Source organism: Heptranchias perlo, chromosome 2, assembly GCF_035084215.1.
Source record: "Heptranchias perlo isolate sHepPer1 chromosome 2, sHepPer1.hap1, whole genome shotgun sequence".
NCBI lineage: Eukaryota > Metazoa > Chordata > Chondrichthyes > Hexanchiformes > Hexanchidae > Heptranchias > Heptranchias perlo.
The window spans coordinates 113449586-113463851 of record NC_090326.1 but is presented as its reverse complement, the minus strand read 5'-3'; the positions used below and the strand labels follow the sequence as shown (position 1 = coordinate 113463851).

The 14266-nt window shown below is 49.6% G+C and overlaps 1 protein-coding gene across 1 annotated transcript in view; it reads left to right on the top strand.

Moving 5' to 3' along the window:
• LOC137342225 (raftlin-like) overlaps positions 1–14266 on the top strand; it is a 129247-nt gene that overhangs the window by 38533 nt on the left and 76448 nt on the right. The gene's annotated exons all lie outside the window — the stretch shown is intronic.

Sequence of the window (14266 nt, the reverse complement as noted above, 5' to 3'; positions counted from 1 at the left end):
GGTCTCCTCCCTCTCTCCTCCTTTTATCGACGATCCCACACTCCGCTCTCGGTCTCCTCCCTCTCTCCTCCTTTTATCGACGATCCCACACTCCGCTCTCGGTCTCCTCCCTCTCTCCTCCTTTTATCGACGATCCCACACTCCGCTCTCGGTCTCTTCCCTCTCTCCTCCTTTTATCACTGATCCCACACTCCGCTCTCGGTCTCCTCCCTCTCTCCTTTTATCGACGATCCTACACTCCGCTCTCGGTCTCCTCCCTCTCTCCTCCTTTTATTGACGATCCCACACTCCGCTCTCGGTCTCCTCCCTCTCTCCTTTTATCGATGATCCCACACTCCGCTCTCGGTCTCCTCCCTCTCTCCTCCTTTTATTGACGATCCCACACTCCGCTCTCAGTCTCCTCCCTCTCTCCTCCTTTTATTGACGATCCCACACTCCGCTCTCGGTCTACTCCCTCTCTCCTCCTTTTATCGACGATCCCACACTCCGCTCTCGCTCTCCTCCCTCTCTCCTCCTTTTATCACTGATCCCACACTCCGCTCTCGGTCTCCTCCCTCTCTCCTCCTTTTATCACTGATCCCACACTCCGCTCTCGGTCTCCTCCCTCTCTCCTCCTTTTATCGACGATCCCACACTCCGCTCTCGGTCTCCTCCCTCTCTCCTCCTTTTATCGACGATCCCACACTCCGCTCTCGGTCTCCTCCCTCTCTCCTCCTTTTATCACTGATCCCACACTCCGCTCTCGGTCTCCTCCCTCTCTCCTCCTTTTATCGACGATCCCACACTCCGCTCTCGGTCTCCTCCCTCTCTCCTCCTTTTATCGACGATCCCACACTCCGCTCTCGGTCTCCTCCCTCTCTCCTCCTTTTATCACTGATCCCACACTCCGCTCTCGGTCTCCTCCCTCTCTCCTCCTTTTATCACTGATCCCACACTCCGCTCTCGGTCTCCTCCCTCTCTCCTCCTTTTATCGACGATCCCACACTCCGCTCTCGGTCTCCTCCCTCTCTCCTCCTTTTATCGACGATCCCACACTCCGCTCTCGGTCTCCTCCCTCTCTCCTCCTTTTATCGACGATCCCACACTCCACTCTCGGTCTCCTCCCTCTCTCCTCCTTTTATTGACGATCCCACACTCCACTCTCGGTCTCCTCCCTCTCTCCTCCTTTTATCGACGATCCCACACTCCGCTCTCAGTCTCCTCCCTCTCTCCTCCTTTTATCGACGATCCCACACTCCGCTCTCGGTCTCCTCCCTCTCTCCTCCTTTTATCACTGATCTCACACACTCCGCTCTCGGTCTCCTCCCTCTCTCCTTTTATCGACGATCCTACACTTCGCTCTCGGTCTCCTCCCTCTCTCCTTTTATCGATGATCCCACACTCCGCTCTCGGTCTCCTCCCTCTCTCCTCCTTTTATCGACGATCCCACACTCCGCTCTCGGTCTCCTCCCTCTCTCCTCCTTTTATCACTGATCCCACACTCCGCTCTCGGTCTCCTCCCTCTCTCCTCCTTTTATTGACGATCCCACACTCCACTCTCGGTCTCCTCCCTCTCTCCTCCTTTTATCACTGATCCCACACTCCGCTCTCGGTCTCCTCCCTCTCTCCTCCTTTTATTGACGATCCCACACTCCACTCTCGGTCTCCTCCCTCTCTCCTTTTATCGACGATCCCACACTCCGCTCTCGGTCTCCTCCCTCTCTCCTCCTTTTATCGACGATCCCACACTCCACTCTCGGTCTCCTCCCTCTCTCCTCCTTTTATCGACGATCCCACACTCCGCTCTCGGTCTCCTCCCTCTCTCCTCCTTTTATTGACGATCCCACACTCCGCTCTCGGTCTCCTCCCTCTCTCCTCCTTTTATCGACGATCCCACACTCCGCTCTCGGTCTCCTCCCTCTCTCCTCCTTTTATCACTGATCCCACACTCCGCTCTCGGTCTCCTCCCTCTCTCCTCCTTTTATCGACGATCCCACACTCCACTCTCGGTCTCCTCCCTCTCTCCTCCTTTTATTGACGATCCCACACTCCGCTCTCGGTCTCCTCCCTCTCTCCTCCTTTTATCACTGATCCCACACTCCGCTCTCGGTCTCCTCCCTCTCTCCTTTTATCGACCATCCCACACTCCACTCTCGCTCTCCTCCCTCTCTCCTCCTTTTATCACTGATCCCACACTCCGCTCTCGGTCTCCTCCCTCTCTCCTCCTTTTATCGACGATCCCACACTCCGCTCTCGGTCTCCTCCCTCTCTCCTCCTTTTATCACTGATCCCACACTCCGCTCTCGGTCTCCTCCCTCTCTCCTCCTTTTATTGACGATCCCACACTCCACTCTCGGTCTCCTCCCTCTCTCCTTTTATCGACGATCCCACACTCCGCTCTCGGTCTCCTCCCTCTCTCCTTTTATCGACGATCCCACACTCTGCTCTCGGTCTCCTCCCTCTCTCCTTTTATCGACGATCCCACACTCCACTCTCAGTCTCCTCCCTCTCTCCTTTTATCGACGATCCCACACTCCACTCTCGGTCTCCTCCCTCTCTCCTCCTTTTATCGACGATCCCACACTCCACTCTCGGTCTCCTCCCTCTCTCCTCCTTTTATCGACGATCCCACACTCCGCTCTGCGCTCTCCTCTCTCGCTCCTTTTATCGACCATCCCACACTCCGCTCTCGGTCTCCTCCCGCTCTCCTCCTTTTATTGCCAATCCCACGCTCCGCTCTCGGTCTCCTCCCTCTCTCCTCCTTTTATCGACGATCCCACACTCCGCTCTCGGTCTCCTCCCTCTCTCCTTTTATCGTCGATCCCGTGCTCCGCTCTCTCCTCTCTTGCTCCTCTTTTTATCGCCGATCTCGTGCTCCGCTCTCTCTCCTCTCTCTCTCCTTTTATTGCCAATCCTGCGCTCCACTCTTTCTCCTCTTTCATTCCTCCTTTTATCGCTGATCCCGCACTCAGCTCTCAGTCTCCTCTCTCGCTCCGGGGCATAACCTCTCAGTTCTGATATCATCCCAGTAAACCTTTTTTGTACCTTCTCCAGCGCCTCTATATACTTTTTTTATAATATGGAGACCAGAACTGTTCCACAGTACTCCAAGTTGTGAGCACCAAGTGTATGTGATCGAAACAAAGTTGATGAATGCATAGTGAAAACATCAGTAGAAGAATGAATAGGGCTGGATGATGAGCCTAGGAGGCCACTGATGCAAAGAAAGAACATTTTGCTGTGAAGCACATTGGGGTGAATTTCCTTGGGGGTTCTCCCAGTCGTCCACAGTAAATTTGACAGAAGAGCCGCAGAAACCCCAGAAAAACCATGGAAATTCCTTACGCTGTTACTTTAAACAAAAACTCATGTACATAGTACTTATAAATCTTCAATACATTAAAACTTGTTTCTTCGAGTGATTACATTATTCTCACTAACTGTTTTTAATTCAAAATCTCAGTGAAACCATCTGTTGGCCAAATTAACACTATTAATTTTATTCCTATTAATAAGATGACTGTATTATCTTAGTAATTCCACTTTGAATATATTACTCATATAATGGGAGGTGACTGAGTAATGGATTAATTTCATTTTCCCATGAAAAGCTTGGGGGGTTATATTAGGAACATAGGAACAGGAGTAGGCCATTCAGCCCCTCGTGCCTGCTCCGCCATTTGATAAGATCATTTGATATTGGATAACCCCGAAACCGGGCGCAGGGATCGCAGTGCATGATTAACCTGCACCCGGTCGTTGAGATGCAGGCAGCATGTAACATTCGTGCTGCCTGGTGATTTACCTGATCGCTGTGAGCAGCCAGGCCGAGCTGGGCTGTTGAGTTGCTGCTCATCAGCAGGTGGACCAGTTATCACGAGTGGCTAACACCACTTAAAGGCAACCTGCACCTCTTAGAGGGAAGGTGCAGGAAGTGGTGGAACTCAGAGCGCAGGCCTCTACAGACATATGCTCCCGAGGCAGTGGGAGGTACTAGGGGACAAAGTCAATGCCAGGAGCACAGCACCACGAACATGGATGCAGTGCAGGAAGAAGTTCAATGCTACACGAGTGGTCAAGGTGAATGAGGTCAACTGTCAAGTGGCATCTCCCACCAACTGCACCACTAGCCACATCCACTGCTACATGCACTACACCCCCCATCACCCATATGCCAACAAACTTTCAATCAGAACTCAACTCTTCCAATCAGATGCTTCCTCTCACCCTGACACATTACCACCGTTGTAAGCCGCACACCCACAACTCACAGGTCACACACACTGGCAGCTATTCAACCATGACAGGCACATCACCCAAACATCTTGCAGGACACTCGCTAACACACTTCCTGCTTTCTTGCAGGAGAAGGTGGTGCATTGCAGGAGACAGCAAGTGGCAGTGGCTGCATGGAACATGAACCGAGTGTCCTCTCTCAGGATGACAGCATTCCTGTCCCACCCCTGCCACTCCGCCAGTGCCCTTACTGTTGCCTGTCAGCTAGCCAGCCCACTCCCTGTAGAGTTTTGAAACTTTCTTATAGGAACATAGGAAGATAGGAACAGGAGTAGGCCAATTAATCCGCCATGCCTGTACCGCCATTCAGTGAGATTATGGCTGACCTGTAACCTAACTCCAAATACCCGCCTTAGCCCCATATCTCTTAATACCTTTGATTAACAACAATCTATCAATCTCAGATTTAAAATTAGCAATTGAGCTAGCATCAACTGCTATTTGCGAAAGAACGTTCCCAACTTCTACCACCCTTTGAGTGTAGAAATGTGTCCTAACTTCACTCCTGCATTCCTGGCTCTAATTTTTAGACTATGTCCCCTGGTCCCAGTATTCAAGTATAGAAGACCTCCAAAAACAGGTACAAATGCTTCAGCAGCCAGAAGCAATACTCCAGCAATTAACCTGTAACTCCTGCATGATCCCTTTAAATAGTGCTGGTGAGGGGTCTTCTATGCTGTTTAAGACCTGTTCAGCTGTGCAAGGTTAAGACAGTGCGTTGGCTGGTGCATTTGAGTTCCAAGATCGCATCTGTCCCTTTAAATCAGTGTTGCACACCGATCTACCACATATTCCCCCTACTTTACATGGTGCTGGCATTTGTTATCTGCGTGTGCGCGACCGTCTTTACCAAGATGGTGTCTGGCGCACATCATGCTAGAAGTGTGCGCGTGCATTCCAGACGCCATTTTGGATCCTTGGGAATCCACGAAGCGTCTACACAACGGGCGCTACGCAGCCCAATTTCGACCCCTTGATCTTTAGAGGGTTTTGCTTTTTTAGGGGCTTGATGGTATTCATTTGGAAGTTACAGAAGTTGATCACAGGAAGTAGATCCCCTTCAATAATTTTGAATTTGTCACTCTCTTTATTAGTCTCTGTGGTTTGGAGTAAAGTTTTAACTGGGCTACTTTCAAGATAATATTCCAGCAGTAACTTCCTTCCTAACAATGTGAACCATTTAATGATCTTATTTCTTGGAAGCTGATTTTAAGGAACCTTTTAACAAAAGCCTTATTCACACAGGAATACATTCACTCACTGTGAAAAGTAAGTAATGATGCATGACAGCAGTGTATTCAGACAGGAAGTGTTCCGCTGGGGGAATTAAACCAAGATTTTAAAGTTTTGTCTGTACCTTAGTATTATGTGCTGACTTTATACAAACTTTACCAGTGGACCTTGCATTTAGATTGCAAAATCATCATGTAGCTGGTGAACTGCTGTAGCAAATCAATAATGCAATTGCTGTGCAAATGGAGTTTAGGGACACAAGAAATTCACAAAATATTATCGAAACCTATTTCTAACTCAATATTACAATCGGATAGAAAAATAAGTGACGTGCAAATCTCGCATCAATTTAAAAAAAAATAAAGTGACTTGATGATGAGTGCAAAGAGTCTTTGTGCAGGTGGTAATGAGCTTTTAGCTGTAACTGTTGTATATGAAAATAGCAGACGTTTACTGTCAACCAGTAAGTATGTGAAAGGGGCAGTGGATTTTCAGAGGGACGCAGGATCACAAGAAGGGGTAGAACTCTTAGCCGTTAAGTGGGCTGCAGTTTTAGGAAACGTGACAAATCTACCATTAGGAGGTATGATCACCAGGGCTAAGAAATGTCACAGGAACCCCGACCACAGTGATGAGGTGCAAAATTGACAGCACAGAATGGAAGCTTGGGGAGTACTCCAGACCTACTGGCCAACTGTCAATCGCAGGAGGACCAGAGGGTGGGCAGGGGGAGATGGAAGCTGAACATGAGACTTTTGACCCTGGAGAACATCGAGGGGTTAAAGAGGGATTACATAGGTTGGAGAACGGTGAAACCCCTCTTCGACTCCACGGTGCACTGGTGGGAAATGATCAAGGCCAACATCAAGAGGTTCTTCATCCTCATAGGTGTTCAGAAGGTGAGAGAGAAACAGAGGGAAGTGTCACAACTCCAGAAAATCATTCAGGATCTGCTGCAGCTGCAGTAAATGGGGGTCGATATCGGGGAGGAACTCAGAGAGGTGAAGGGCCAGCAAGCTTCGCTCTTTACCTCTGAGGTCTCAAAGATCATCCTTTGGTTCAGAGTCTGCTCTGTGGAGCAGGGTGAGAAGTACTCGCGCTTCTTCTTCCAGAAGCTGCTCAGAGAGACCTCTGTGATCAGCAGCTTGAAAGAGGAAGACAGCTCAATGACGTCCTCGCAGGCCGACATACTGAGGGTCAGCAAGTCCTTTTATGCCGGGCTGTATGACGTGAAACCCACAGACAGCACAGCCTCCCAGTCCTTCATGTCCTCTATCACGGAGGTCTTAGAGGACAGCGAGCGGGAGAGCATGGATTGGCCACTGACCTTGGATGAACTGACAAAGATGGTCCAGTCCTTCAAGAAGAGTAGAACTCTCGGAAGCGATAGCTTACCGGTCGAGTTGTACTCGGCTCTGTGGGACTGGATAGGCCCAGACCTACTGAAAGTGTACAGGGGTATGCTTCTGGCAGGCAGCATGTCAGAGTCCATGAGGAAAGGCATCATCACCCTCATCTACAAACAGAAGGGGGAGAGGGAAGAAATCAGAAATTGGCGACCCATTTCCTTGCTAAATGTCAACTACAAGATTCTGTCTAAGGCCATCGCCAACAGGCTCAAGTCTGCTCTGGAGCAGGTGATCCACCCGGACCAGACCTGTACTGTACCCGGCAGGAAGATCTCTGATAGCCTTGCGCTGCAAAGGGATACGATCGCCTATGTGCAGGACAGGGGGGTGAACACCTACCTCATCAGCCTGGACCAGGAGAAGGCCTTTGACAGAGTATCCCACACGTTCATGATGGATGCGTTCTCGAAAATGGGTTTTGGGGAGGAAATCCGTGATTGGATCTGACTGCTCTACGTGGACATCCGTAGCACAATCCTAATCAACGGGTGGGCGTCAGAGAGCTTTCCTATCAGATCTGGAGTCAGGCAGGGCTGCCCTCTCTCTGCGGTCTTGTTCGTATGTTGCATCGAGCCGTTTGCCGCGTCCATCAGGAAGGACGTGATATCAGGGGGGTGACGATCCCTGGCAGCGGAGGCTCTCAGGTTAAGGCCTCCCTGTACATGGACAACGTCACCGTTTTCTGCTCCGACTCCAGCAGTCGGTCCACACACTGATGGGCATCTGCGACCATTTTGAGCTGGCCTCGGGGGCCAGAGTGAACCCAAATAAAAGCGAGGCCATGTTCTTTGGCAGGTGGGAGACCTGATCCTTTGTCCCCTTCACCGTCAGGTCCAACTACCTGAAGGTGCTGGGGATCTGGTTCGGGGGGGCCCCTGACCTGCACAAAGAACTGGGAGCAGCAGATCGCCAAGGCCAAACAGAAGCTTGGTGTGTGGGTGGGGCGATCCCTCTCCATAACTGGCAGGAACCTGGTGATAAGGTGTGAGGTACTCGGGGTGTTGCTCTACGTGGCCAGGGTCTGGCCCATTCCCCACAACTCCGCCGTCACAGTCACCCGAGCTATCTTCCACTTTGTTTGGAGGACCAATGTAGAATGTGTCCGCAGGGTCACCGTGTACAAGCCCCCAGACAAAGAAGGGAAGACCGTCCCCAATGCCACGCTGATCATGATGGCCACTTCTGTGTGTGGCTGCCTCAGGATGTGTGTAGAACACAAGTACGCAAACACCAAGTGTCACTACGTGCTGGGTTTCTATCTGTCCAACACACTGAGAAGGCTGGGTCTAGCCACGCTGGCCGAGCAGGTGTAGGACGTCCCGTCCAGCTGGACCGTCCCCTCCCACCACCTGTCCCAGGTGGAGGAGTTCCTGAAGAGGAACCCCTTCGACCACAAGGCCGTCAGACAGTGGTCGACACAAAACGTTGTGAGAGTCCTGCAAGGAAAGGAGTGGGTGGACTCAATAGGGCTTTTCCCCAATCAGACGGTTGATGCCATTGGCAGAACGTCTCGTCGCCAGAACTGACTAACAGGCACCAGGATGTAGCCTGGATGGTGGTGAGAAAGGCCCTCCCAGTGCAGTCCTTCTAACACACACGGAATCTCAGTGCCACCGCGAGCTGTCCTCGAGGCTGTGGCGGGGAGGAGACCGTCTCCCACCTCCTGATGGACTGCCCCTTCGCACAGAGGGTGTGGAGAGAGATACGTTGGTATCTGTCCCAGTTCATCCCCAACAGCTCGGTAACACAGAACGCTGTGTTCTACTGGCTGTTCCCTGGGGCACACACCGAGACAGATATCACCTGAGGCTGGAAGACCATCAACTCAGTGAAGGAGGCCCTTTGATCCACCCGAAACCTGCTGGTCTTCCAGCTGATGGAGCTGTCCACAACCAAGTATTGCCGACTGGCACACTCCAAGGTCCAGGAGCACGTGCTGCGGGACACCCTGAAGCGAGGTGCGGCCTACACAAAGGCCCGATGAGGAAAGGCCACCGTATAATGTCACCCCACCTTGTATTGTACAGAATGTATTAGAAAATATGCACTGTATTTTTAAAATTGTAACAATGAGATCACAGTGTATGCGATCTGTACCGTGTTGCTTTGAACTGCTGTGCTGCATTTTGTGCCCTATATTTTAAATGTGTGTAAACCGTGTGCATCTTTAAATTTTATGAAAAAGCATATTTTTAAATTTAAAAAAAATTGGGCCTAGCAAGATGGAAATTAGAACACCATTCTATGTTTGAATAGAAGTGAACATCAGCCACTGATTGACTGACTGCTGTTAACAAAAAAGCTTCTTCAAATGGCCTGAGGAGTAATTCCGGAATGATAATGCTGGTACATGATATCAGTGTTTACAACACCCTCTCCACTAGGAATCGAAAATATTACTAAAATAAAGTCTGCAGGTAAAAGCTCACTTCAAACGGATCCTGGATAATGAACATGGGATGGCAGATAGTAGAAATGGTGAATCCACCTGGTAGAAGCAGGAGCCAAGGTGACACACCAGGCAATCTCAACATTCCTCAGACATTTACTATCCAGCAAAGCTGCTTCATTTTGTGTCCTGGCCACAATTATGAATATGGCTGCCATTTTTTCCTTGTAGTTCTACATTCCGGATCTCCCATTCATTCCATTATTATACACAACTGTCATAATTTTGTAAATGTTCCTAGAGCATTATAATGAAACGCATATTTTTTGCTTCAAACAATGACACTTTTTTATTCTGGACGTTCCTGTGAGAATGATAATACCTGTAAAATATAGTGAGTCTGTTCTTCACAATCTTACAAAATTCCAGGGAGTATTGAGCTTATGAAAGAGATATTCTTCAGGTATGCAGGCAATTATCTAATGGCATTACTTGTAGCTTCACAAGTTGACTGCATAATTGTTCTCTTTTTTTTATTCGTTCATGGGATGTGGGCGTTGCTGGCGAGGCCTATCCCTAATTGCCCTTGAGAAGGTGGTGGTGAGCCGCTTTCTTGAACCGCTGCAGTCCGTGTGGTGACGGTTCTCCCACAGTGCTGTTAGGAAGGGAGTTCCAGGATTTTGACCCAGCGACGATGAAGGAACGGCGACATATTTCCAAGTCGGGATGGTGTGTGACTTGGAGGGCAACATGCAGGTGGTGTTGTTCCCATGTGCCTGCTGCTCTTGTCCTTCTAGGTGGTAGAGGTCGCGGGTTTGGGAGGTGCTGTCGAAGAAGCCTTGGCGAGTTGCTGCAGTGCATCCTGTGGATGGTACACACTGCAGCCACTGTGCGCCGGTGGTGATGGGAGTGAATATTTAGGGTGGCGGAAGGGGTGCCAATCAAACGGGCGGCTTTGTCCTGGATGGTGTTGAGCTTCTTGAGTGTTGTTGGAGCTGCACTCATCCAGGCAAGTGGGGAGTATTCCATCACACTCCTGACTTGTGCCTTGTAGATGGTGGAAAGGCTTTGGGGAGTCAGGAGGTGAGTCACTTGCCGCAGAATACCCAGCCTCTGACCTGCTCTTGTAGCCACAGTATTTACGTGGCTGGTCCAGTTAAGTTTCTGGTTAATGGTGACCCCCAGGATGTTGATTGTGGGGGATTCTGCGATGGTAATGCCGTTGAATGTCAAGGGGAGGTGGTTAGACTCTCTCTTGTTGGAGATGGTCATTGCCTGGCACAAAGGCAGATGGTAGTGGTTGTTGAAGGCCAATCATCTCAGCCCCAGGACATTGCTGCAGGCGTTCCTCAGGGCAGTGTCCTAGGCCCAACCAAGGCGCGAATGTTACTTGCCACTTATCAGCGCAAGCCTGGATGTTGTCCAGGTCTTGCTGCATGCGGGCACGGACTGCTTCATTACCTGAGGGGTTGCGAATGGAATTCAGTACTGTGCAATCATCAGCGAACATCCCTATTTCTGACCTTATGATGGAGGGAAGGTCATTGATGAAGCAGCTGAAGATAGTTGGGCCTAGGACAATTTTCCACACTGTCGGGTAGATGCCAGTGTTGTAGCTGTACTGGAACAGTTCGGCTAGAGGTGCGGCTAGTTCTGGAACACAAGTCTTCAGCACTACAGCCGGGATGTTGTCGGGGCCCATAGCCTTTGTTGTATCCAGTGCACTCAGCCGTTTCTTGATACAACGTGGAGTGAATCGAATTGGCTGAAGACTGGCTTCTGTGATGGTGGGGATATCAGGAGGAGGCCGAGATGGATCATCCACTCGGCACTTCTGGCTGAAGATGGTTGCAAACGCTTCAGCCTTGTCTTTTGCACTCACGTGCTGGACTCCGCCATCATCGAGGATGGGGATGTTTACAGAGCCTCCTCCTCCCATTAGTTGTTTAATTGTCCACCACCATTCACGACTGGATGTGGCAGGACTTCAGAGCTTTGATCTGATCTGTTGGTTGTGGAATCGCTTAGCTCTGTCTATAGCATGTTGCTTCTGCTGTTTAGCATGCATGTAGTCCTGAGTTGTAGCTTCACCAGGTTGACATCTCATTTTTAGGTACGCCTGGTGCTGCTCCTGGCATGCTCTTCTGCACTCCTTATTGAACCAGGGTTGATCCCCTGGCTTGTTGGTAATGGCAGAGTGAGGAATATGCCGGGCCATGAGGTTACAGATTGTGCTGGACTACAATTCTGCTGCTGCTGATGGCCCACAGCACCTCATGGATGCCCAGTTTTGAGCTGCTAGATCTGTTCTGAATCTATCCCATTTAGCACGGTGATAGTGCCACACAACATGTTGGATGGTGTCCTCAATGCGAAGACAGGACTTCATCTCCACGAGGACTGTGCGATGGTCACTCCTACCAATACTGTCATGGACAGATGCATCTGGGACAGGTAGATTGGTGAGGATGAGGTCAAGTAGGTTTTTCCCTCGTGTTGGTTCGCTCACCACCTGCTGCAGGCCCAGTCTGGCAGCTACGTCCTTCAGGACTTGGCCAGCTCGGTCAGTAGTGGTGCTACTGAGCCACTCTTGGTGATGGACATTGAAGTCCCCCATCCGGAGTATATTCTGTGCCCTTGCTACCCTCAGTGCTTCCTCCAAGTGGTGCTCAACATGGAGGACGACTGATTCATCAGCTGAGGGAGGACGGTAGGTGGTAATCAGCAGGAGGTTTCCTTGCCCATGTTTGACCTGATGCCATGAGATTTCATGGGGTCCACATCAATGTTGAGGACTCCCAGGGCCACTCCCTCCTGACTGTATATCACTGTTGCTGAATGAAGCACTGAAATTCCTGGTTATGTAGAAAAACTGCATTATTCCTAAATTAGGCAGCACTCTGAAATGAGTTAGTCAGACATGGTAGATTTGTTTTTATTTGTTCATGGGATGTGGATAATGCTGGCAAGACCAGATTGATTGCCTTGTTGCCCTGAGAAGGTGGCGTTGGGCCTTTTTCTTGAACTGCTGCAGTCCTTGTGGTCATGGTGCTCTCGTGGTGGTGTTTGGGCACAAATTACAGGATTTTGATCCAGTGCTGATGAAGAAACGGCTGTGAGATGTGTCCAAGTCTGCATGATATGTGATTTGGAGAGGAATTTGTTTATGCCGGTGTTTCCATTACATTGCTGTTCTTCTCTTTCTTGAGGAGAGAGCTTGTTGGACTGCTGGTGGTGTCAAAGTAAGCTTGATGAGCCCCATTTCCATCTGGTGATTGGCGTGGTACATGTGCTCTCACTAGGTGTACCTCCACCGACCCTACACTGGGTTCCTCTGAGGGCTGGGTTCATAGGAACTCCTAATGTAGTTGACCCCAGGCCCAGTTCCTCTTATGCTGATAGCCTTGTTTCGGGTGGCAGAGGCTCTGCTCCAACGGGCCTGCCCGGATATTCCAACTTCAAGCTGGGAAATGGCTTATTCAAAGTTACAGTGGAAGTGTGTTGGCAGGGCTGCAGATTTTCAGGCCTAAAGTTTCTTTATTTATAATTTTTTCTCAGGATGTGGGTGACGCCGGCAAGGTCACATTTATTGTCCATCCCTAGTTGCCCAGAGAAGGTGATGGTGGGCCTTCTCATGAACTGCTGCAGTCTTGTGGTAGTGCTGTTGGCACAATGTTATTAGGTAGGGAACTGACCCATTGATGATGAAGGAATCAATGTGTCACTTCCCCACCTAACAACATTGGTACAATTTTAAAGGGGGTGCGGGATCAGAGAGATCTGGGGGTGCACGTACACAAATCTTTGAAGGTGGCAGGACAAGTTGAGAAGGCTGTTAAAAAGGCATATGGAATCCAGGGTTTTATTAATAGAGACATAGAGTACAAAAGCAAGGAAGTTATGCTAAACTTTTATAAAACACTGGTTAGGCCTCAGCTGAATATTGTGTTCAATTCTGGGCATCACACTTTAGGAAGGATGTCAAGGCCTTAGAGAGGATGCAGAAGAGATTTACTATAATGGTGTCAGGGATGAGGGACTTCAGTTGTGGGGAGAGACTGGAGAAGCTGGGGTTGTTCTCCTTAGAGCAGAGAAGGTTAAGGGGAGATTTGATAGACATGTTCAAGATCATGAATGGTTTTGACAGAGTAAGTAAGGAAAAACTGTTTCCAGTGGCAGAAGAGTCGGTAACCAGAGGACACAGATTTAACGTGATCAGCAAAAGAGCCAGAGGCGACACGAGGAAACAATTTTTTACACAGCGAGTTGTAATGATCTGGAATGCACTGCCTGAAAGGGTGGTGGAAGCAGATTCAATAGTAACTTTCAAAAGAGAATTAGATAAATACTTGAAAGGAAAAAATTTACAGGACTATGGGAAAAGAATAGGGTAATGGGTCTAATTGGATAGCTCTGTCAAAGAGCCGGCACAGGCACGATGGGCTGAATGGCCTCCTCCTGTGTCCTGTGCTGTACCTGCTATGATACTATGAATGGTGGTTTCTGTCCAAGTCAGGATGGTGAATGACTTGGAGAGGAAATTGAAGGAGATGATGTTGCTGTATTGTCCTTGCTGGTCGAGGTCATGGTGCTGGAAGGTGCTGTCAAAGCAATCTTGGTGAGTTGCTGCAGTACATCCTGTAGATCGAATATACTGCAGCTGGTAATGGAAGGGATGAATATTGAGTCTAGTGGCAGGGGTGCCGATCAAGCGGACTGTTCTGTCTTGGATGATGTCAAGCTTCTTGAGTATTGTTGCAATTGTACCCATCCAGGTGAATGGTGAGTATTTCAGCACACTCCTAGCTTAAGTCTTGTAGATGGTGGAGAGGCTTTTAGGGGTCAAGAGATGAACCACTCCTTGCAGAGTAACCAGTCTTTGCCCTGCTCTTATATCCACAGTGTTAATATGGTTAATAAAAACAGAAAATGCTGGAAAAGCTCAGCAAGCGATGCAGCA